The sequence below is a fragment of the Macrotis lagotis genome, chromosome 2 (assembly GCF_037893015.1).
Source record: "Macrotis lagotis isolate mMagLag1 chromosome 2, bilby.v1.9.chrom.fasta, whole genome shotgun sequence".
Lineage (NCBI taxonomy): Eukaryota > Metazoa > Chordata > Mammalia > Peramelemorphia > Peramelidae > Macrotis > Macrotis lagotis.
In genome coordinates, this window is record NC_133659.1 from 329,956,224 (window position 1) to 329,981,365 (window position 25,142).

The 25,142-nt window shown below is 45.9% G+C and overlaps 1 protein-coding gene across 4 annotated transcripts in view; it reads right to left on the bottom strand.

Moving 5' to 3' along the window:
• The window catches only part of ELFN2 (extracellular leucine rich repeat and fibronectin type III domain containing 2), a 73,625-nt gene extending 65,365 nt beyond the window's left edge, over positions 1 to 8,260 (bottom strand). For 3 of the 4 annotated variants that reach the window (XM_074226868.1, XM_074226867.1, XM_074226866.1), the window contains exon 1: positions 1,896 to 2,132. The gene's annotated coding sequence lies outside the window, so the exon portion shown is untranslated. Of the gene's footprint in view, positions 1 to 1,895; positions 2,133 to 7,917 lie in introns of those variants that run through there. The other variant, XM_074226869.1, reaches the window with a different exon arrangement.
• Between the last annotated feature and the right edge of the window lie 16,882 nt (positions 8,261 to 25,142).

Sequence of the window (25,142 nt, forward strand, 5' to 3'; positions counted from 1 at the left end):
CATTTGGATTCTGCCTGTTCTTTATAAATGGAGCAGCCTTCCTTCTGCTCAATCAGGTCTGATCTTTGTCAATCACAAGGCAGGAGGATGACCCTCCACTCAATGCCTACTGCCACCCTTCCCCAACACTTAAGCAGTAGCTGTGTACACCCCCCTGCCACTGCCAGGGCTATGGGTTTCTTTGTCATCAACTAGACCTGGCCAGGCTGCTCTTTTCCTCCACTCAGAAGCCTACAATGGTTCCCTCCTGCCTACAAGCAGCTAAATCCCTGACTTCCCAGGCAATACATTCAAAAGTTATAGTCCCCTTGACCAGTCATATTCAGGTTCTCTCCCTTTTCACCCTTATTGTCTTTCTCTCAGTTCCAGCTCAATAAGATTTGTTGTACCTACACTAGGTTTCCTACCCCAGTTCACCCATTCCCCTTGCCAACAATGCCCTCCTTGCTCACCCCAATCCTATCTCTGCTTATTGAACTCTTACCCATCTTTTTAAATTTAAGGCAATGAGGTTAAGTGACTTGCCCAAGGTCACACAGCCAAGCAATCATTAAGTGTCTGAGGTAGCATTGGAACTCAGATTCTCCTGACTCCAGGGCTGGTGGATAGAGCACTCCAGGATTGCAGTTCTATCCACTGCACCACCTGGCTGCCCCTCTAAGCATTCTTTAAAGGAATAGAAACTATCCTTGGAATCTTTGGAACAGCTTGAAGAGACTCCCTCCCCCATGGGATAGCTCAGGCTAGCCATAGAGACAGCTAGGTGGTGCAGTATAAATCTGACCTTAAGATACTTGCTATGTGTGACCCTGAGCAAGTCACTTTACTTTGACTCGGTTTCCTCGGCTATAAAGTGAGCTGGAGAAGAAAATAGCAAACCACACTGGGATTTCCACCAAGAATAATACCCCAGATGGGATCAAGACGACTCAGACATGACTGAACGACAAACAAGAAAAGCAGGCTGGGAAATGTCCACTATTTGGATCTCAAGTGTAGCACGCAGCCTCTCCGGAGCCATCTTTTCAAGTCTAATTCTCTAAGGTCATATCCTGGAGAAAGTCATCCCTGATCCCATTTAACCCTTTCCCTGACCTCCCATTGTACTTTCCCCCATAACATTGTGTATATTCTTTAGTGGTGTGCCATTCCCTGCCCCCACCCCAGATGGAAAGCAATGGAATGGAAGCTTCTTGAGAGCAAGCATTGTTTCATTCCTTGTCTTTGTAGGGCTTAGACCTAGGACGGTGCTTGCCACTTAATAAATGCATAATAAAAATTATTTTACCATGTATTTGTGGAAAAATAGTTTTATTTTTAAAAACACACAATGAGGGCAGGAATAATTAACTAAACTAAACATCTCCCCCAAATGCTCCATATACAGTGTTTAATAAATATTTAATAAGTGGAAGTGACTTCTAGAAGGGACACTGGGCTCCTCTAATCTGCTCTCATTGAGCAGAGCATGAGGTCCTTGTCTCCCTCCTGAGTAAGCCAGTCTCCTAACCCCAACCTCTTCTCCCCCAAAAGACTAGGAAGATACCCATCTTCCCACCATCAGCCTGGATGATCTATGAAGGTAGGGTTGTGATTAGGCCCACTCCCATCCTCCTTCCATGCCAAGGTAAAGAGCCAAGATTCCCCTCATTCAAATCATAGGTTGGGGCTCAGCTATACCAGGAAGCCCACTGAGATTAAGCCCACTGTCTAAACTATTCAAATTCTCCCTCTGGCTCCTTTCCCGACCTCACCCTAGGGCCACAAGAGTTTACCCTACACCATCCCAGCCTTTCTCCCTGGACAGGTTCCCCATTGTTCTCTTTCCCACCCAAAACTTAGTCTATAGATAGACTCATGGTTGTGAGAGACTGACAAATAGATGTCCATTTCACCTTCCTGGGCCTCAGTTTCCTCATCTGTAAAATGAAGGGTGGACTGGATGACTTCAGAAGTCTCTTCCAGCTCTAAGCCTATGAATCTTCACTTCCCTGGGCCTCAGTTTCTTCTTCTGTAAAACTTGAAATTCATGGTACTTTAGAGCTATGATCCCTCCTACTACAAACAGACATCAGAGCTAACCTCCGCTTTTGAAGTTCTTTCTACACACACACACGCACACACACACACACACACACACACACACACACACACACCCCACTCCACCCACTAGCTCAGTAGGGATGGATGACTCCTGGAAGATCTCCAAGCCTGGTCTGTACCAGGCTTTCCTTAGCTCCCAAGTCCCATCAGTCCTGTGGTTGTGCCCTGTAGCCAGACGTCCACTCCACCCCCAGTCCCATGAATCCGTGCTCTGTTAGCAACCACAGACCCCCTTTTTTCATCAACAAACAAACAGGGTGTTGAATGAGCACTTTCCTTGGTCCCAAACACAACACAAGATCTATTCCTCATGGCCCCCAGCACCCCTCCCCAACCCAGGCATTGGCACTTCCCCCTTGGCTAAAGTTCATGGAGGTACCCTCTGCCCCCTCCCCTTGCCAGAGCTAGGGGAGGCTAGTACCCAAACAAGATGAGGCATGGCCAAGAGGGAGTGGTACTGCCAAATCCTCAGCCCTGGGGGCTATAGAAGTAGGGGGGGAGAGGGGAACTAGAAGGCTTTCAGCTTACTATGCCTCAGAGCAGGCCCCACTCAACCTCCTCCTCTCCTCCTTGATCTTTCATTTCCAAAACTTTTTAATACTCTCTCTTCTTCTTCTGCCCTCTTTTCTCTATTTCTCTTTATTATCCTTCCCCCTTTGCTCTACACATATTTCCAATCACTTCCTTTCCTCACTCTTCTTCTTTATCTCTTACTTCTCCTTTCTTCCTTCCATTTTCTTTTAACTCACCTTCCCTCCCTCAGCACACTCCAACAGCTTCCTACTGCCTTGAGGATCAACTATCCATTCACCTGATTGGCATTTCTAGCCCATCACAATCTGGCCGGTCCCTTCTTACATTTCTGGGCCCCATACACTCACTCTGCCTCGGGGATTCATCCCTATGGACCTGGAGGGACACACATCATTCTATCTCCAGTCTTTTCCATGACTAAAAAATACCCTCCTCCCTCCATCCCTCTGCCTCTAGGAATCTGGTTCCATTTAATTCACTTTCTGCATGAGCCCCCTCCTGGTTCACTCACCCACCCCCCGCAGGCCGGGCTCTCCCTCCCATAATCATTTTGTAATCATTTTCTCTACACTATGTAATATTTCTAAGGAACTGCATTGTCTCCCCTATTTGAATGTAAGCTCCTCTAGGGACTGGATCACCCAGTTACTGTATATCCAGGGTCTGACAGAGTAAACTATTAATAAATTCCTGCTGTTTGCCTGGTTCTCCCCACCACTTCCTCTTCCCTTCTGTTCGATCTCTTTCCTTCCTCTCCCTATTTTGCACATTGATCCTGACTCTCCCTTTTCATCTCCAGCACCTGGGACCCCAAGAGAGAAGAGTTGAAAGTCAAAGGGATGAGATCCAAAAGATTTGCACCATTCTCTCAGTGGGGTGACCTCCCACTGTTGCTTTCCCATTCTAGGGAAAGGGGTCTTCATCCTCTTCTTCATAGGCTTTTTGATTAAGGCCCACCTCCTCCAGGAAGACCACCAACAATAACCTGTCCACCACACTGTCTCCAGTCCTCTCCTTCCCCAATTGTGGAATTTTGATGTTTCCAAAAGTCTCTTTGCATTGGTTCTCCACTTTTGCATGTTAAGCAAGAAGCCCCTGAAGAGTAAAAATAGAGGTGTGCACAATGGATACAATGCCAGACCTGGATTCAGGAAGACCTGAGTTCAAATCCAGATTCAGACACTTACTAGCTGTGTGACGCCCTGGGTAAGTCCTTTCACCCTGTTTGCTTCAGTTTCTTCATTTGTCAAATGGCTAAAGAAGGAAATAGCAAAGCACTCCAATTCTTATCAAGAAAACCCCAAATGGGATTACAGAGAGTTAGCCATGGCTGAAACAACTGAACACAGTTCTCTCTACTTGACTCTGCACCTGCTGTAGGTGCTCATGAAATATTCCCATCATCAAAATTTCAGAAAATGTCAGGGTTGGAAAGGACCTGAGAGAGCATCTTGTTCAACAACTTCTTTTGGTCATTTCACAGACAGGTAAACTGAGACACGGAGAAAGGCAGTGGCTTGACTGAAATCACACAGTTAGTGATTGGCAGACCCAGATCTTCAAACTCCAAATGGAAAGACCCTTCCACTATGCTGACCTACTCATTCTTAAACTACATTAAAATAGTTGCCCAAGGAGGGGGAGAAGACTTTTCCTCCAAAAGCCAGCCCTCAGATACAATCCAATACCACTCCTTCAGTTTAAGTATCTGCTGAATCCCTTTGGAAGAGCCCAGCCCCATGGGGAAGACAAGGGAAGGTAAAGACCCAGGCTACCCAGAACTATAGTTTTACATTCCAGTGGGATCTTAGAAACCATCAACCCATCCTCTCATTTTTCAGATGAGGAAACTGAGACCCAGAGAATGAAGTCATAAGGTCACAGAATCTTAGAGGATCTTGGATCTAGCTTTGGAAGAAATCTATAGACCTTCTCATCAACCCTTTCATTTTGCAGATGGGGAAACAGAAGGGAGACGACTCACCCAGGTGCAGGATTGAAACCCAGGTTCTCTGCCTTCCAAGTCAAAACCTTATCCTAAGAACTACTTGTATCTCATAAGAGGATGCCAGCACCATCCACATAACAAGATAAGCAAGGTCTAGTGCCATATAGTGGAACAAATCTCAGGCAAAGAATTGAGGTCTGGGTTCCAGTCCCAGCTTGGCACTTCACTGGCCACATGACCTGGGCCAAGTTACAGAATCATAGAATTTTGTCATGAGAAAAGACTTCAGAGGTCATTTTAGTCAACCAACTCCACCCTCAAAAACCTGGTAAAACTATCCCCAAAGCAATTTACTATAGCATCAATGAACCTCAGTTTTCCAACCTGTCAAATGGGAACCATAATCTCTGCCCAGCTTGGGCCATCACCCAGAATCGGTGAGATACAATAGAAATTTCTTGAGGGCAAAGACCATTCATTTTTGTCTTTCCCTCCTCAGCTTCTAGTCTAGTGACCAATACATAGTAGGTGCTTAATAAAAAATGTGGTTTTGTGTATGTAGTAGGTGCTTAATAAATGCTTGCTGCTGGATTGCTACAAGCTGCCCAGGATAAGCAGGAACAGATAGATGGGTTGCAAGCTGCCTCTGTGGATGAGGTGCCTCGGAAAGGAAAACTCCCCGAGAGCAAGAACTTCTGTGTTTGTCTTTGTGGTCCATGTGGCCCAGAGAAGGTGCCTAATCAATGCTTCTTCACTGGTTGGTTGATTTACTTCAGAACCCTATGCTAGATACCAGAAAAAAATCAAGTTTATTTATAACCTACTCCCTAATCTCATAATCACCCAACAAGCACTTATTAAGTGCCTACTGTATATAGAATACTGTGTGAGGCATTAGGGAGATGGAGTCCACAGGAAAACAGCCCCTCCCCCACCCTCAAAGAACTTAAATTCTGCTAGCAGACCCGAAAGAATGAGACACAAAGGGACAATTATAAGTGTTGGCTGATAGGCAGAGGGATGATAATTGGGTAAACTTTGTACTTCAGAAGTTATCATCCATTATGGGGTTTTTTAGGTTTTTGCAAGGCAATGGGGTTAAGTGACTTGCCCAAGGCCACACAGCTTAGATCATTATGAAGTGTCTAAGACCGGATTTGAACTCAGGTCCTCCTGACTCCAGGGCCAGTGCTCTATCCACTGCACCACCTAGCCACCCCCATCCATTATGTTTTACAAAAGAAGGGAGGGAGAGTTGATGGGAAACTGAGGTCCAGATGGAGGGAGGTAACAACTGTTAAGTAACAAAAAAAAAATCAATTCTCTTCTTACTGTTTACACTTAGTTGTGTGACTCAATTTCTCTGGGTCTCAGTTTTCTCAGCTATGAAATGGAATAACACACCCACCTCAGAGACATGCTCAAGAGACTTTTGAAATGCAGTTTGTAAAGGGCTTCGCAAACCTTAGAGAACAATTCAAAAGCAAGAAATTATTGTTAATACTGGGGGAGGAAGAGATGGGGGTGTAATGGGCAGAGATAGAGGGAGGGGTGGCAGTGAGGAGACTGGTCTGGTTTTAATGAAGAATGGGCAGAGGCAGGTGTTTGTTAAGGTGGTATCTCCCTCCCTCCCCAGGTCCTTGAGGAGAAGGTCACCCAATAGAAATAGGAAATGAGGGAAAACTTGTTTTTACTTAAACTTTTGTTCTGAGTCTGTTTTCTCATCTCTAAAATGAGAAGGTGGGACTCAGTGACCTCTATGGACTCTCCTAGCCTAAATCTAAGATTCTACAAATCTGGTGTAGGGAGAATTTCCCCAATAGAGAGGTTATACTGGAGGGGGTGGGGAGCTGGTTTGTTAGAAATGGGGAAGATAGTGTTTCTAGAAAGAAGTGGAATGAAGAGTGAGGGGGACTGGACCCCCCAGGACAAGCAGTATTAGGAATGAAGAAGGGAAAGCAGCAGCTCCCACACTCTAGCCCCATCTTGACCACACATATTCTGCTAGGAACAGAATCTCTTTCCTTCCGGTAGCCACCAACACCACTAAGGACAGTCATCTCCCTCTGCATGGTAAACACCACCACAGAGACCACATTCCTGTCTGCCAACGACCACAAACATTGTACCGGAAGACTACTCTCTACCACGTAAGTAGCTGCCAACACAGTATCTCTCTGCTGGTCTGAAACCCCTCCTCAAGAATGACATCTCCTTCCCCATGGGAACCACCAGCGAGACCTCATCTCGCCACGTGGAGACCAGCAACAACTCTATAATGAGAGAAAGCATCTCCCTGGAAGTGTCTAAACTTCCCTGCTTGGAGTCGGGGTGAGGGGAGGAGATCTTAACCATCTCCCATCCAGGGTCTTCCCCAGTGAGCTTGCTCCATCCACATTGCTCCAGTTCTTCCTGGGGAGGGGAAGAAGGGAATCCCCCAAGGAATTCAGATGAGAGGGAAGTGCCTATCAGTATGGTGACTGGAGGGGCCCACCCGGCTTCTCCTCCTCCCCCTGCTCCAGAGCCCTAAGACCCAGCTCCCCACCAGTTGTAAACACAGACTTTCCTCACCCTGGCTGCTCTAGCTTCTTTCATCATCTCCTCTCCCAGCTTGACCCAGATATTACCCAGAAGCACTCTGTGGCAGGCCCCAGGGAAGACTGAAGAAGCAAGGGGATGGGGCTGGCCTCTCCTCACCCTCATGGCCAGAAGGAAGGAGTGTGGGATTCCCCTTTCATTATCCAAGACCTGAGAGACGATTTCATGCATCCCCAACTCTCATGCAGAGCAAACTACAGATGGGAGTGGAGGGAGCCTTTCTGACCCCGGGCTCAAGACCAGCACCCAGGGGAGGCTGGGGAATAAGGTTTTGTCTTGGCGACAGATTTCTCCTGGCAAGCAGGGGTCTGAGATATGGGTGAGCTAGCCCCCTATTCCTGTACTCACCCACACAGATATACAAAGACACAGACCTACACAGTCCTAGGGGTAAAGATGCCCATGAAGATATGCAAACTGGACACAGACAGAAAAAATAGATGTGCACATACATTCAGACAGCCACATACCTATATACATGAACAGACACTCACACATACAGAGGCACATGGACAAAACCATAGTCACCAAAGACAAGTGCACACACATGACATGGCCACGCATAGGCACAACAGACACATACCTGTACACATGAGAAGACAACCCACACACAAACACTCAGAGGCACATGGATACAACACATGCAGAGACACCAAAGACAAACAGATGCACACACTCACAGAGTCACCCACAAACCTCTCAAGAAAGGCAACTCCCTCCCCCAAGCTCCTTACCCCCAGGCACAGGGAGCCCCGATTTCAGAGTGAGCAGGACAGCCTGCAAGGGAGGAAAGGATGGAGGGAAAGAAGGAAGGAAGGAAGGAAGGAAGGAAGGAAGGAAGGAAGGAAGGAAGGAAGGAAGGAAGGAAGGAAGGAAGGAAGGAAGGAAGGAAGGAAGGAAGGAAGGAAGGAATTTCTCGTCTCTGCTTGGGGCCTCCACGGCTAGGCGGCAGCAGCGTCCCCGGCCAATGTCCCGGCCTTGTTCCAACAGAGAGCCAAGGGCTCCCTCACCCAAGTCTTCTCCTTCTGTGAGAGAAGGGGTGGGGGAGGTGGGGGAGAGGGAGAGGAAAAGGGAGGGAGGAGGGAGATGCCGGAGTCTTGAAGGGTACACTCACTTCTTTCTTAGGTTTCCAATGGCAACGGAATATACCACAAATGAATATCCATGTTGGGGGGGGGGGGCTGGCAAGGGGGGAGGAGATGGAGAGATGGAGGGAGGGAGAGAGTGAAGAGACAAGAGGATTGGAGGGGAGGGGGAAGGACAAATCAGGAGAGATGAAAGGAGGAAAAGATAAAACAGTAGAGGGAAGGAAGAGTAGGGGGAGGAGAAAGACAGGGAAAGAGATGGAGGGAGAGGGAGAGAGAAGGGAAAGGAGAGAGGTGAAAGGGAAAAGAGGCAGACATGGGAGAAAGACTGAAAGAGCAAAGAAGAGAAAGAGATGAAGATAAAAGGAGAGAGATGGGAAAGAGGGAAAGAAAGAGATGGAAAGGAAAGGAGAGCAAGAGAGAAAAGGGAAGAGATAGAAGAAAGAAACAGAAAAGAGAGATGAAGGGAAGTCCAAAGAAATGTAGAGATTAGGAAAAATAGAAAGGAAGAGAGGCAGAGATGGGGGGAAGATGGGGGTTAGGGAAGAGGAGAGAGAAATGGAAGGAAAGAAAGGGAGAGTGATATGGGGAGAGAGAAGGGGGCAGAGAGAGTTGAGGAAGAGAAGAGGCCAGAGTGACAGAAAGGGAGGGGGAAGGGGAATGAGAAGCAGAGAGAAAACTGGGCCTCGGCTGGTAGAGCAGGGGAAGGAAGCAAAGCCTAGCCTCAGGCCAGCTAAGTCCCTGGGAGTACCCTTTGGAGATGCCCACATTTACCAAGAGACCGAATGGAGGAGAAAGAGATGGATGGACCTTGGGAAATTTATCTCCAGAATAAAAGAAGCATAAACAACCTTCCCCTCTTCTCCCCAGCACCAAGGCCAAGACACAATTCCAGTCTAAGCTGGCATAATGCCCTGGTGCCAGAAAGCCAAACTAACATCTCATTGCTGAGGAGGATAGAAGCAACAGAGCCCCAGGGAATGCCCAACTGTGGGCAGAGAGGAAGAAAGATAGGAACACAGATATATACAAATAAATACAAATACAAACATATATACATACATGCTCTCTCTGCATGTGCGTCTCTCAAACACAAATACATACACACCCCTTTCCTCTCTGCCACCCCCCCAGATGCCAGCCTAGTCCCTAGGCTCCATCAGAGTCCCAGATGGAGCCCACAAAGCTTCGCGCTCTACCATCCCCCCAACTCCAAGGGATCCGGGCACAAGCTGTCCCACCTCAGATCCTTCTCCATCATTCACAAGCATGTGCACCCCACCCCCCAGCAACACTCTGGCAGAACCTCAACATCCCCTTTTCCTCCTCCCTCACAGTGAGTGAGCTCCCCAATGGAGAAGAGAGCTTGGGAGCCTGGAGACACAGCACGCCTACACACTAGCCTACTGACCAACACCATGACTGGAGAGGAGTGTGCCTCAGAGCACCACCACACACCACACACACCCCAAAACACAACATACACGTGCCGACATACAGCACCACACAACACATACCATGACAAATACCAACACACATGACACACATCAACACACATCAATTTACACATGACACATACAGACACACACACACACTACATCCACACAAACCAACAACCCCCACACAGACCTAAATCCAGATACACAGACAGGCCCAAGTCAGGACAGACTCACCACATTCCACTCTCTCACATACCTCACCACATTGTCACAGTCTAATACACATAATCAAAACACATTTCTATTCAAGCACCAACCCCCAGACACATGATCCTAGATACACATACACCCCATTTAACATGCACGTGTATGTTTACACACATATACTCCATACATACTTCAGCAGGTTGCATACCTTCATACAGGTGCACACACACACACACACACACACACACACACACCCTTGGTAACGCACAAGTCCAAGTCTGACCCCAAATACATCCTCCCCACCCCACTCTGCCCTCCAACCTCTCTCTCTCTCTCTCTCTCTCTCTCTCTCTCTCTCTCACACACACACACACACACACACAACAGGGGAACATACCAACCAACGCCCTGATCCTGATTTCCACTACCACTTCCCTTCTCCCTTATGGGCCAGGAGACAGGGAGATGCTTTGCATCTCCATTTACTTGCAAAGGAGCCTGGAAATCAGGGAATAGCCCTCACTGTCCCAGAAGGCCATGACATTGGCTGAAAGCAGCCTTTGGGGTAGATGAGGAAAGGGGGGGATGCAGGGAGTAAGGGACCAAAGGAAGCTGCCAGGCTGAATTCCCCCTACACTGACAGTGACACAGGAGTCAGAGAAGATGAGTTTGGGAGAGCAAGAAAGAAGGGTTGCCAATAAATTCCTGGGGAATGGAAGGAATATCAATTCATGGAATCCAAAGAACTAGGGAAATGTGGGAATCAAAGGGGCAAAGGAAGGCTCATTCAGGCCAGGAGAAGACATGGCAGAGACTGGAGGAAGGCATGTGTGGAGAGGCTCTTGCCATGATCCAGGCATGTGCCTCCCATGTAGGAGGGAGGTGGGCCCCCAGGCCCTGAGCACTGGTCTGGAAGTGAGTGACTCAGGGGCTGGGTGCAGGGCTGGGGCGGGAATGGTGCTGGGCCTGTGGGTGGGGGTCTTTGTTTGAGAGAACATGATGATTACAGTAATAACAGTAATGGAGCATTCCTGTGGCGCCCTCAGTGCATGAAAGCCTTCTGAAAGAACTGACTTGTTGTTCCCGAGCTGATCCCCACCCCTCCCCCCCCAACCAGGGCCAACAGACTCGTGGCCTCATTCAGCTCTGTGGGTACCTCTAAACATGAACCTGAGGAGGTTGGAGGAAAGAGGAGGAGGAACACTGGCTTCCAACACCAACCAGCTGGATGACCTGGGGCAACCTTTTCCTCTCTCTGTGCCTCAATTTTCTCTTCAGAAAAAATGAAGGATCACTCTCAATAGCCTCAAAAAGTGTCTTCTAGTTCTAAATCTATGGCCTTGTAATCCTCATGTACATGTTAACTCAGAAGTCATATCCGAATACTCACATGTATCCACATACCATGTTCACAAACATACACACACATGTATGCTCACACACATAAGGCCACAGCTGCAAACAGCCCAAGGTAATGAAAAGAATCAGCAAATCTGGGTTCAAGTCTCATCTTGTCTACATAAACTGTGTGAACAAAGGGCAGATACTCCCCCTTTCTTATCCTCTATTCTTTAGACTAGGGATATTAGGGCATGCTGTCCAGCCCAGAGTTTTGTAGACCTAGTGGCATCATACAAGTGGGTGTTAGCATAGGAGACATGGGGTTACTTTGTTAGCCCTTGCATCTTTTTAAGTGAAGTATACCTCTGCACAAAGTGAGCAACTCATTTGGGTTTATTAAATAGATGAATGAATGAATGAATGAATGAATGAATGAATGCCAACCCTCTACTATACCTTCCCTCCCACATGTCTTCTCCCATCTGGGTGCATCCCTGTATGATCCTGGTATGGACACAGAGATCCCCATTTACTGCCCTTCCTCCCACATGCAGCCTCCATATAACTTAACCCAGGACCTTTACCTTCCTGAATCAATTCTCACCCCTTTTCACCTTGCCAAGTTGTGCTGGTTCTCATCTATATGAAGTCTTAGACTTTCAAAAGACCCATTTAAAAGGTCACTTTCTCCCAGAAGCTGTCCCTGATTCTCTTCCTCTATCCCAGATTAAAAACCTACTGTGTTTCAAATACTGTGTGGGACCTTGGAGATGCAAGCACACAAAAAAATGAAACAATGCCTAACTCACATTCTAATGGGCCTGGAACTCTTGAATTGAAATTGTCCATTTCTCCCATCAACCCACTGTTCATACACACACACGTATACACACACACATACACACACATACACACACATATTTAGATATCTATATCTATCTATGTCTATCTATCTATTTATATATTTCTATATCTCTATCTCTATCTCTATACATATGCTCGACAGGGAGCCCCTGGAGATCTACCACTAAAGCAGGCCTTCTTTGTTACCTCAACAGAGCCAAGTATAGGAATGGATACATGAGAGACTTGGGTAATTAATGAATGTAATACCCCACAACCCATTTTGTTCTTGACTGTCAAGGTTGTGTGACCTTAGTCAAGTCACTCCCTTTTCTATACCCTAGTCTCTAATGCCACATGAAGGCACTGGATCAGAGGACACAGAAAGATCCCTTCTAACTATAGCATTCTGTGATAAAGAATGGGGTAAAGGCTAGTTCTCAAGTCATAGGTTCAAATGTAAACAGATCTATTGACATGATCTGGGTGGACAAATTCTTACCTATGACCAGCACATAGCACCCTCAGAAGTTCACAAACATACAGACATCCACGTATGGTCCTGTGGCTTCATAACTGGACTCCCCACCTATACCCCCACCTACTCCCACTGCCCCATAGTATTGTTGTGGTTTGTTTTATTTTTGCTGAAAGACTGGGTAAATTTCTCCTCACTCAGAGTTCTATGAAACATCTTTTTTACATTACAGAGGATTCATTAATAATGAAAGAAAGAGAAGGGAAGGAGAGGGAGAAGAGGAGAGTGTCAATGGGGAAGAAAATGGAGACAAGAGACAGGAGAGAGGAGGAAATGAAGCTGAAGGTGGAGGAAGAGAAAAGACGAGAAGACAGAAATGAGATTAAGAAGAATAGGAGATAAAGGAGGATGAGAAAAAGAGAGGAGAGGCATGGGGGGAAGACAAGGGAAGAGGAGAATGAAGGCAGTAAAGAGGAGGATAAAAGGGGAAAGAGGAAGATGAAAGAAAATAAAAGAAAGAAGAGAAGGGGAAAGAGGGGGTGGAGATAGGAGGATAAGGAGAGTGGGAGAAGAAAGAGAAGAGAGGAAGGAGAAAGAGAAAGGACAAGAGAGAAGAGATGGAAGGATGCTAAAGGAAGATAAAGTGAAGAAAGACAGATGAGGATGTTTGGGGCATAGGAGATTGAAGGAAAAGAAAAAAGGAGAGAGAGGAAGAATAAGAGGGAAGGTGGACATAAAGATTGGAAGGCAGAAAAAAAACTCACATATACAACCACCACCCCAGACACTAAGACAGGCACCAAGGAGGAATGGACATATGGAGAGGCAGAGAGCCAGGGAGGCAGAAAGGGCCAGAGAAGGACAGACAGATGAACTGAGACTGGAACAACCTCACACCTTGGAAGAATTCAGTATGGGGGAAGAGAGAGCATTCAGCTGGTGCCCTCCCCCAGCCAGACAACCAAAGATTGCTCCAGCCTGCTGTTCTCCTGATCCCCACCAGGAAGTCTCTGTTCTAGCCCAACTGCTTAACCAAGTTGGTTACCATCTTTTCAAGGTCACTTGCCGGAAGCCTTAACAACTCTCCTCTGCCTATCTGCCAGCCTTCTTGGCCTTCAAGGCCTAACTTCAATCCCACCTCCTCCACCAAGCCTTCCCAGACCTGACTTGCCCCGCTTGGAACACACCTGATGACTTTAGCTTCTTCTGGCTTCTTCATGAATGCACAAGCCTTCCCTCCCTGGACAAGCTTTAAAAGTGTAGCATATTCTTCAGGGTTCCCCTACCCCAAAGTATTTCAGACCTGCTGAGCAGATGTGGCCATTTCTGTACTTGTTTATAAACATATCCACAAACACGGGCAGATCTGGGCATACACTCAAACACCCCACATGCAAGGACGACTTAATTCTCTCAGTTTGAGGCACACAGTGCCTGGTGAGTCCTTTGCATCACCTAAGGCTTATAGTTTACTATCCAGAGGGATCTGGAGTATACTACACACTGCGATCCATCCAAGGTCTGGGGACACAAGAAAAGGCCATCCCTGCCCTCCAACTGCTTGCATTCTCTTGAGGAAGATAACTTGTCAAAAAAGAAAAAAGTCTTCTGCCACATGTAGAAGATATGGAGTAGGTTAAAAAGTGATCTCAGAGGGAAGGTATGGGGCTGGGGGAGGAGGGAGAGGACGAGCTTCATGCAGAAGATAAAGTTTGAGTTGGTTGGCATATTGTTCGTCCTTTGTTCCTGAAGAAAACCATGACATCAGGAAAGTAATGCCATCATATACAAGTAAATCCGATTTGAGTGAATGGGGGCTGTGCTAAGTCACCAGCCTCGTCTTCTCTTTCAGAGTCATCTGGGTCCAGTGGCAAGATAAACATCAGGATGACTGGAGGTGGCCCTGGATGCAGTGGGAGACCTTGACTGGCTGGGTAGAGGAGGGAGAAAGGAGTCTTGAAGGAAGTCAGCTCTTCTAAGAGTCAAAGGTGGCAGGGAACATGAACGGGTATAGGGAACAACTGATGCCAAGTCTTGAAGATGGTAAAGAGAGTGCCCTATTTGAGGAAATAGTGAGGAAACCATTGTAACTAGATTAGAGATTACATGGAAGGGAGTGGAGTGTAGAAATGAAGAGAGAAATGGGTCAGGTAGAGAAGCTTTAAATGTCAAACCAAAGACTTGATATTTTATTATAGAGATAATAATGAACTACTAGTCTTTATTGTGTTGGAGATGGGGCAGGATGTGAGAAATTCCTTTGGCAGCTGAAAGGAGAACAGGTAGGAATAAGGAGAGACTTGAGGCAGAAACCAGTAAAAGTCTATTGTTTCTAATTATCCAGCTGACAGGTGACAGAGGCTTGCACTAAGGTGGTGGCTGAGTGAAGTGAGAGAAAGGGACACAATAGAGATTCTACAGGAATGGAAATGACCAATGTTAGCAACTGGTTATATATGAGGAGTGAGAAGAAGTTGAGATCACTGCAGGCTTGCTGGGAAAACAGCGGCACCATCAGCTGTCATGGAAAAGAAGAAAGGGTTTGGGGAAAGGCAATGAGTTCCCCTTTGGACAATGAGTTGAAGACATTCATTTTGAGATGTCCAATAGGCAGGTGGTGACATGGGACTGGAGCTCAGGAGAGAGACTGGAATTGGTTCTATAGATTTGGGATTTAATTTCATGGAGATGTTCATAGATCCCATGGGAAAAGGTGAGCTAGTATAAAGGGAAAAGAGAACTGCCAGGACTGAGCCATTGCTCCATCCCTATGACTTACCAGACCAAAACCCCCTCCCCAGACCACCACTCCCTATATAAATTGCCTCTCTCATTCAAATGAAAACTCCTGGAAGATAGGTCCTCTCTTACTTTTATATTTTTATCTCCAGGGCTTAACACAGTGTCTGGTACACATGATTTCTTATTCATTTATTCTAATCTCCTTTCTCTTTTTTCCTAGTTCATCCTTCATCCAAGGGACCAGAATCATTGTTCTTAAACAATATTTTGGCACACCTGTTTCAGAAGTCTTCAATGGTATCCTATCCAAGTTCAAATTTCTCTTCCTGACTTTCCCAGAATTTCCTCCTATGATAACCCTCACAGACAGTCTCCATTCCTATCCACACATTCCCTCATAAACACGCTCTTCCATTTCCTTATGTGTACACACACACACACACACACACACACACACACACACACACACACGTCCCTTGTATATAAAGGATTATGTCAGTCCAGGGAGTAGGTTTCCACACTTAAGAGAGACCCTCTCCTCAGGTCCACCAACACAGTCTACCAACACAGACAATTGTATAAATAATATTATGCAATCAACCATGCAATCCACTAATCACCAAACATTTATTTGGCGCCTACTGTTTGCTAAGGATTCTTCAAGGTGCTGCTTTCCAATGGTTCCAAGTGTTTTCCCTCCAGGAGTCCCCAGTAGCAATGAATTTCTAGATCTCTCTCTCATACTCAGTAGAGGAGCTGGCTGGCAGAGTTCAGAGAAGGCCAGGCTGGAAGTCAAGAAGCCCACTTTGGACACCTACCACCTTTGTGACCCTGGGCACATCATTTCACTCCCAGTGGTCAAGGCACAACTCTAAGCTCATAAATTGGCAATTTTCTGGCTGTTCTGAAAGAGTGGAGAAAATTTCCACACTGGAAGTTTCCCAAAACCCAAAAGGGAAAGGAGAGGGGGTAGCAATGGATAATTAATCCCCCAAAAGTGCTTTCTTGAGTCAGAGAAAGGGAAGTCATTAATAACTAACAAGGATCCCAGAAAGTTTCTGGGAAAAGGAGATAACGGAGCTAACTAAACCTTACAAGATGGATGGAAAGCAATTCTATTCAGTTCACCACATGTGAAGCACTGGGCTCAAAGCTGAGGTAAGGCATGGTCCCTGTCTTCATGAAGCTTGCAATCTAGCATGAGAGTAAGATACAAACTGGTTATCACATAAAACACAAGATAGCATCTAAGAGATGCTTCCCCCAAGACTCCAATTTACCCCAGTAATCTCAACATCAGAAACACTCTCTCCTTCCAGGGCCATTTGGTCCAACCTGCAGTCTCAGGGCAGGAGGGACCCTTGTGTTCCCTCCAAACACTGTCCTGCTCTATCTTAGCTTCCCCTCCCATTCTACAGAAGTGGGGTGAGAGGCCACAATCTCCAAGGCCTTCAGGTTAAGTGGGAAGCTGCTCCTTGGCGCATGCGTGGGGAAGGAGGAGGGAACTACTTCTGCTGCCCTGGATAATATCCCCATTAATAACTCCACCTCTGCTCTGGGGCTAATTGAGCCATGGAGAATGTTAATTTAATCGGGAATTCAGGCAGAGACAGTGGGAGAGCTGCAGATTAAGTTAACCTTATGGACTATTAATACAGTTCCTAAAGGGGCCCCCACCTATCAAGGAGAATCAGGTCCCAAGCATGGATTCCCAGCTTCAGACCCACCCTCACCAGTCTTGGCCATGGGATAATGGTTAGAGAGAGGATGCCTGGGAAGCCATTGGTGGTAAGAGAACAGGAACCCCCCCGCCCTTCAAGGGACAGGAGGTCAAAGTCCCGGACATGGGGCATCACAGAGTCCAGATTTAGAACTAGAAGTGATCCTAGAAGTCATCGGGTCCAGCCCCCACAACCATTTTACAGATAAGGAAACTGATGCCCAGAGAGGTTAAGTGAATCTCCCAAGGTCACACAGGTTGAAAGTGAAAGTTGGGGCTGACCTGGGTACTGCTTGCTACCTTTGTCATCTGAAGCAAGTTCCATCGTCTCTCTAAGCATGTTAAATAGGAAGACCATCACTTATCTGGTCCTACTCCATGAGACATTAAGGAACAGAAAAAAAAGCAGGAAGAGAATAAAAGAATCTGACCTCTCAAGGGTGGGGACGTGATAGAGAGAAAATATGTCCCTAAACCCTCACTAAGCCTCAACATGCAGTGAAGGAGGAGGGCAGGTGGCATATGGCAACAAGAGCTCATGTCTCTGGCAGCCCTAGGATGTCGCCTCACACCTCTGCGGGTGCCAGGGAAATATAGCTCTCTGTCCTGCCTCCCCCACTGCTCAACCACCCTTCGGAGAAGCACAGGCTGCTTGTGTAGGAAGGGCTCATTGCAACCTGCTGTTTTACAGAGAAGGAAACTGAGGCTAAGAGAGAACTTCCCTCTTGGAGGTTCTGGAAGGCCTGAAACCCATGCCCTTGGGCCCTACTGCAGCTTTCCTCCATCCTCTTCGAGGAAGGAAGGATGGATCATAAGATCAGAGGAGTACGGATTTAGAACACCAAACACAGTCCCTTCATTTTACAGAGAAGGAACCTGAGTCACACAGCTTAACGTAAAGGGAACTCAAGAGAGGGAGAGGCTCAGAGTGGACAGTTCCTGTTCTCCCCACCACCCGATGATAATAATAATAATAATAATAATAATAATAATAATAATATTAAAATAATACATAATGTTTGTACTTCATTTTCAAAGAAGACTACAACATCAGGTTGTGCCATGACAAGCACATGAAATGGATTTGAGTGGGGTGCTGTGCTAAGTCACGAGCTTCACTTTCTCCTCCAGAGCCATCTGTGTCCAGTGGCCAGATAGGAATCAGGAAGACTGGAGATGGCCCTGGATGCGAGGCGATCAGGGTGAAGTGACTTGCCCCAGGTCACATAGTAAGAGTCAAGTGTCTGAGGCTGGATTCAAACTCTTGTCCTCTTGACTCCCAAGCCAGTGCTCTATCCACTGCACCATCTAGCCAATAATAAGACTAAAACCAAGGCCAGCCCAGAAGGACCCAATCATCTATATTTCTGAGGCAAAGATCAGCCCAATGTCTGTCACTTAATGGGTGTTTTTACTGATAAATATTTTTGGCATTACTTAATAGGGGTTGGAGGGAGATTAGTACTAGGGAAATCTTAGAGCCTGAAGAGACTTTTAGAAGAGAAGGTTTTAAACTGAGATAAACACACACACACACACACACACACATCCCAGGTTTTCAGGGGGTACATGAACTTAAATGGGAAAAATTACATCTTTATTTTCACTAGTCTTTAGAATTTAGCATTTCCTTCCATTATTAATATAAACAAAAAAGCATACATGTATTAGGTTTTACCAGACTGTCAAAGGGACCCATGGCACACATGCACAAAGGTGAAAAACCCTGCTTTAGAATGTGGGATGTCAGATTGGAAGGGAACCTAGAGCACGGAACATCAGAACTAGGACAGAACTTAGAAAATAGAATGCCAAAGCCAGGAGGGATCTCAGGAACATGAAACATTAGATCTGAAAGGGAACTTGGAATTACAAATGTCAGAACTGGAAGAATCTCAAGAACATGGAATGTCGAAGCTGGAAGGGAACTTAGAATTGCAAATAACAGAACTGGGAGGGACCTCAAAGGTCATCTAAAATAGTTCCTTTATTTTATAGGTGAGGAAATAAAAACCTACGTTGGTTAAGGGATTCCTCCCAACTCACCCCGTTAATAGGTAGCAGGGTCAGGTTTTAGATGCAGCTCGTGCTTCCAAAGCCAGTGTTTTTCCATCCTTCTCCTACTAGATTGGAAACCCCCTGAGGGCAGGAGTTGTCATCTTGTTTATCCCTGTGTTAAGCTCGGGACCTTGTATATATGTGCTCCAAATCAAACCTCAGTCTTGCCAATTTAAGTTTAAGGCTACATCATTTCAATTCAATTCAATTCATAGGGTGGGGTGTCTGAAAAGTGTTGTCTAGCCCACAGAGTCAATGCAGTGTCGGCTCTTATGACTGGCACAAACTAAGTCCACTGTCAGGACCCAGGGTCCTGATTCATATCTGCCCACTGGACCCAGATGGCTCTGGAGGAGAAAGTGAGGCTGGTGACTTAGCATAGCACCCCCTCACTCAAACCCAATTCACATGCGTTTTGTGGCATCACCTCCCTAGGTCATGGTCTTCTTCAACAAGGAAAAAAACACGAATGAGGGTTGTGAGGATCTGGCCGGGTTATCTATGTGGATTCTGATGTTACTTGCCTCCGTTAAGCTCTGGGAAGGGCTTGAGACTGGACATGAATTTGCCCTGGTCGAGGGAATCTCCTTCAACCAATGTTGCTCAGTGCCTTCTCTGAAATTTGGCATCATAGAGGATTCTCTGGAACATTGATAGATTATATGGTTTGTCTTAGGTAACATAGCCACTTTGTGGAAATCAGGACTTCCTGGATCAGAAGCCAGTGCACACTATCTCAGGAAAGTCTTTTTAGACCCAAGTTTCATCTCAATGACCAAAGGGGGTCATGGGCTGGTGGCAGTGCCAGGGAGATGGAAAAAGGAAGCCCCCCCCACTACCTGAAAGGGCCAGCCAGTCCAAGGTATGTAGAACAGATGATGCAGAAGAGGAAAGAGGACCCAAGGAAGACTTGGCCAGTTCTCTTTCCTTCCCAGGATCCTATTTCCCCCCCAAATCTCTCTTCTGTCCCTCCTGGCCCATCTTTTAATCCCCATGCCCTAACCCATAAGACCAAGTAGTCTCCCATATAGTTACCCCAACTCCTACCTCTCCCTCACTCCCTTCCTAATCCATCTTGAGTAATCTTCTACATGTACATTGGAGGATGTGCAACTCCTCTGATCAAAGACCTTCTATTACTTCCTGATGCTTGTGGGATATGAGATAAAATAAAATGAGATCAAATAAAATATGAGATCAAATAAAAATTCCTGAGCCTAGTACACACAACCTAATATCATCCCACTTTCTTATGCTTCTCCCTTTCACAACCCTTACATTTTAAACAAACTGGACCAGTTGTCATTTCCCCATCTCTGTACCTTTGCTCACACTGTCTCCTCCACATAGAATGCCCTGCTCTCATCTCGATCTGTTAAATAGCACCTATTTGCAGAATGTTGTTCATGTGATCAGATACATTCACTTAGTGAGTCAACTTGACTTAATGGTTTTATTTTGTGTAACGCAAAATCATTGTTTTGTTTTGTTTTGCTTTGAAGACTCAAATGCATCTTTTTTCAAAGACATTCTCCTCATCCTTCAAGGCCCAGCAAGGTTGACACTTTTTCTTTGATCATCCCCCCAATAGCAAGTCACCTTTCCATTTTCAGAGTTCCTTTGCTTTTCTATCTATCCCTTTCTTAAGGCCCTAACTTTATTCTCCCTCCTGTGAAACTTTATATTAACATCAGTCTCCCTACTCGAATATAAACTCCCAAGAGGACAGGAACCCTTCTTTTCATCTCCAGATTTGCCCAGCAGCTAACCCTATCTATGCTAGTCACGAAGTAAGTATAGCACATTAGTAAATGTTTACTGATAGACTGATTGATAGTAAGTGCTCGGGAAGAGTTTTGGGGAGAATAATAAATTAGTGAATGAACAGAGTGAATATGTAAATGAGATGGGTAGCAATTCTTAACTCCATTTTACAGATAGAGAACCCAAGCTTAAATGGGTTAGGTGATTTATCTAGGTTGGCAGTATGGAATTTGAACCAGGGTCCTCTGGAATTCAAGAGACAGAGCTCTTTACAACATACCACACTGCCTCCTCCACTGTTCTGCTGCACCAGAGCATCTTTACTGCCCCTACCACCACCACCCGGACTCAGTTCTTGGGCTTCAGAGTAAAGGTGACTGAGCCAGACCCTCAAGGACAAGGTCTCCTCCATTAATGCTAGGTCTTGGCCCCTGCTGACTTTGAACATGTTATCTATCTTTCCTTGCTTTTTTTCCTTCCTGTCTTCCTTCCTTCCTTCCTTCATTCCTTCCTTCCTTCCTTTCTTCCTTCCTTCCTGTCTTCCTTCCTTCCTTCCTTCCTTCCTTCCTTCCTTCCTTCCTTCCTTCCTTCCTGTCTTCCTTCCTTTCTCTAGAAAGTGTCACTAGAAGTCAGAGAGGAGACTTCTCTTACCCCCTCCCCCACCACCACACTTCTCCCCCTACACAACATAGCAGAAAAACCCTCAAAGGAGAAGATGTGAGTTCCAGTCCAGACTCTTCCTTTTACCAATCATACAGCTCTGGACAATGCCTTTGTAACCCTCAATCTCCTTGTCTAAACAATGGGATTGATAATCCTTGCCCAGGCAGATTCTCAACTATTTTGAGGCTCAGTTAGTCAACCAACAAACATTTCTTAATCAATCACCACATGTTAAGTGCTAGAAATACATAGGGAAAAAAGAGTGACAGCCAACCTCAGTCTTCAAAGAAAAGGAAAGACAACATTAGAAAAATAACTACAAGATACATACAGAGTAGATACAAGGTCATCTCAAAGAGGACGGCATGAGTATTTGAGGAAAGGCCACCCATAGAAGGTGAGGTGCATGGACTGAGTCTTGAAGGAAGTCTTAGAGGCAGAAATAGGAAGGAACAACCTTCCCAGCATGGGGGACAAGTTCAAATGCAGAGGACCACAGGATGATCTGTGTGAAATTGAAAGGATGTTAGAGCAGCTGTCCAACTCAAATAGAACCAGATTCCTTTAGACTTCATATTGACTTAGAATACCACTGATCAACATTATCTATGTTGCATTTTATTTTCATTTATCTTGTTAAACATTTCCCAATTACATTTTAATCTGATTTGGAATGCATTCTGCCTTAGAGGTTCTCAGGTTCAATTTACAGAGGAGGAAGCCAAGACTGAGAAGCTTATCAAGGTCTTCCTCGTGGTCCAGAACTCGTAATAGTGTCAGATTTGAACTCAGGGTTTTCTGACTTCAAGGGCAGCATTCTCTCCATTGTACTCCATATCGCCTCAAACTAGAAGGTATAGGATGGGAGATATTGTATGAGGAAAAAAGAAGCAGATGAGATGATGTAATGATTCCTATACTCCAGACCTAGGTCTTTGACGACGTGTCTGGTACCTCAGGAGGGACCTGTAGTTCCCCCTTGTGGACCAAAGAGGTTCAGTAGAAACAATGCTGATTAGAGTTCAGGAAGACATGGGTTTGAATTTCACCCCTTCCATTCGTTCCTGTGAAACGCCAAGCAACTCACTCAATAAAATAAGGGAGCTTTCGGTACCTTCCAGTTCAAACAAACTTCCAGGATCCAACAGAAGATTCAAAGAAAAGGTAAAAGGAAGAAACCTCAACCTCCTAAGCAGACCCACCCACATAGAGTTATTTCTCTCCACAATCCTCATCTCCTCCCACAGAGCAGAATGAGAACCTTCTCTTAAACAGTTCCTGAGATCTAAAGAGTCGAGTCCAGCTCTATTCCCACAATCTCTGATAATCTGGGGTCAGGAAATCTAGGTCCTATCTACTTCCAAGCCCCCATGTATGGATGGAACCCTGTGTCTAATCTCAAGGGAGTTTCTGCCTCAGGTAGGTCATCAGGCTCAGGGACCAAAGGGTGGGAGATGCCTGTGTCAACTTCCTTGACCTGGTCTGTCTAGGGGAAAGGAGTGGAGAGGTAGGGAGAGAGCAAACAAACATCTTTACCTGGGTAATCACTGGGAAAACCCAACAGGGCAAAGGAGGAGCTCAAGATATCCTGTGAAAAGTCCCAAAAGGTAGATCTGGGACTGATATAAGGGTGGAAGAATAGAGAAGGAATTACAAAGAGGCATCATTCTGATTGGCATAAGGAAAAAAAACATTCTGACAATGAAAGCTGGCCCAAAGCAAAATAGGCTGCCTTGGCACAGGTTCCCCTAACTGAGGGATCCTTAAGCAGAAGCTAAATGGACACCATCAAGTGAGAGGCAGTGGAGATTCTCTGGATGATATGGAGGCTGAAGTCCCTTTCCAGTCCTGAGTTGTGGCAATTCTGAGAGCCAGATGCTAATAGCCCCTACACTCCATCTCTCGAGTGGCCACTAGAGAAGTCATACACAGAGGACCCATATGGAGTATGAAAGTGAAATTGTCGCCCTCACCTCCACAGCTAGCTATGGTCTCAACCACAAAAAATCATGGGTTAAATAAGATTTATCTTTGCATAGATGCATTCTGTCCAGGATTTAGTCTAGCTCAAGGATGTCCCACAGATTCCAATATCAGTTTGAGGTCTGGCATCTTTTTTGTGGGGAAAGGAGTTCAGAGCTAGGACTTCATTGGTTTAAGGAACCATTGACAAGAAATCTCCCTCTATCCATATATGCAAGTAGCTATTCTGAAACTTAGAGTCTTAGGAATCTGGCTAAGGTACTAGAGATTAAATGACTTTCTTGGGATCACACAGCCTGTGTTAACAGCTGGGGAATTTGAACCCAAATTTCCTGACTCAAATCCATTTGTCTAGCTACCAAAAATTCTTGTCTTGTCTTTCTCATCTGGCACATGGTAAGACCTTTGAAAAATACTTCTTGAATGAATGAATGTATGTATTTATGAATGAATGGGTGAATGAAGAAAGAAAAGATGGTCTGCTCTATTCCAGTGGGGGGATGGGCTTGGGAGGAGGGGGCAGCAGAGGGCTTACTTTCTTCTCATGTACCAGAACTATGGTTCCCTCTTGCCCCTTGTTTGAACTATGGAGGTTGGGGAGACGGCCAGCACCCTCCTGCTCCTTCTCTGCTCTTCTGCCCTAGTCCAATCCCTTGAAGCAAAGAATTGGAAGACAAAAACCAACAGCAGTCAGGGGGCAGTTCACCGTAAGGGGGTGCTGGATTTAAAGTGAAAGCTTCTGCGTTCAAATTCTGGCTAAGATCTTTATTATCTGTATGACCTTGGGTAAGTCACTTCATTTTGTTGGCCTCAGTTTTCTCATTTGCAAAATGAAGGACTAGATAGCTTCAGAGATGACATGCAGCTCTCATTCAGTGAACCCAGAATCAGTCACCAGCCTCCCCACCCATAACGTACGAATCCTTGACACTGTTGAGACACAGGAGAGCCGAGGCAGGCCTCCTCACATACAAACAGCACAGTCACATTCAAGTAACGTAAACAAACGTGTGCACACAAGAGGAGGTGTGTCATGTATGCTTAGCTAGGAGATGTATGGTTATACTGAGAAAGGACAGGATTTAGAGCCAGGAGACTTGGTTGGGTGTCTCAACTCTCCTTGCCCATCTATACGATCTTAGGCAAATCACCTCTGCTTTTAAGATCTCAGTTTCCTAAACTGTCCAATAAAGAGATTGGGCTGGATGCTGATACTTTCCTGATAGCTGAGTCTCTGACATGAGGACTTTCCTCCAGGGTGGCAAGATGCAGAAATGATCCAGGTTCTGTGAGCACGAGTCTGCACACCAGTGCCAGCCTGACCCATGGCATTCACAAACAAGAAAAGCTTCCTATGTACAACACAGACACCCCTCCAACCCTGTCCCCTCATACCCACATTTAGGAGCACAGAAATATACAATCATACACATACACACCCCTGTGGGCAAAAAAAAAAAAAAAAACAGAAACCCCTGATAAGGGGAACTAAGCTTACTAAAACATGAACATGTTATAGAGACAGACAGCCACACCCGCCCACCTTCCCTCCATCAGCTATGGTTGGCCCACACATGTCTGATACCTATGGCTCTTTGGAGATTCACAGATCCCAGTGATTGGAAGAGAGATGGGG